Source organism: Limanda limanda, chromosome 14 (genome assembly GCF_963576545.1).
Source record: "Limanda limanda chromosome 14, fLimLim1.1, whole genome shotgun sequence".
NCBI classification, from domain to species: Eukaryota; Metazoa; Chordata; class Actinopteri; order Pleuronectiformes; family Pleuronectidae; genus Limanda; species Limanda limanda.
The window spans coordinates 11429440-11430043 of NC_083649.1; positions in this window are offsets into that span (position 1 = coordinate 11429440).

Consider the following 604-nt stretch of genomic DNA (forward strand, 5'->3'; position numbering starts at 1 on the left):
TGGGGGAGTTTTCTTTCAAGATGCTGTAGAAGGAAGAACATTAAGAATTAATAACAAAAAGCTGAATATTGTTTTTTTTTTACTGAGTAACATGTAAAATGAATCTCATAAATGTGAGTTGTATGTGATGGTGTTAACACAGAAAGTGAGGTGATGTGAGAAGAGTATCAATCAATCAATCAAGTTTTATTTGTATAGCCCACATTCACAAATAACAATTCGTCTCATGGGGCTTTAACATTGTGTGACATCCTCTGTCCTTAACCCTCAACAAGAGTAAGGAAAAACTACTAAAAACCCTTTTCACAGGTAAAAATATGTAGAAACCTCAGAGAGAGCCACATGTGAGGGATCCCTCTCTCAGGACGGACAGAAGTGCAATAGATGTCAGGTGTAAGAAAACATCATCAGGATTTTTAGCAGCATCCATTAGGCTAAACATTTTTCAATACTATGTGTCAGGCAGTCCCGCTGCAATCACAGTCTCTGGCCAGCAGCAAGACCACGATCCAGCATCAGGATGGGATCCACTATGTCCATATCCAGTATGAGAAAGTGAAATCTTTAGAAACTGTGAGATACACCGGAGGCAATAATACGCTGT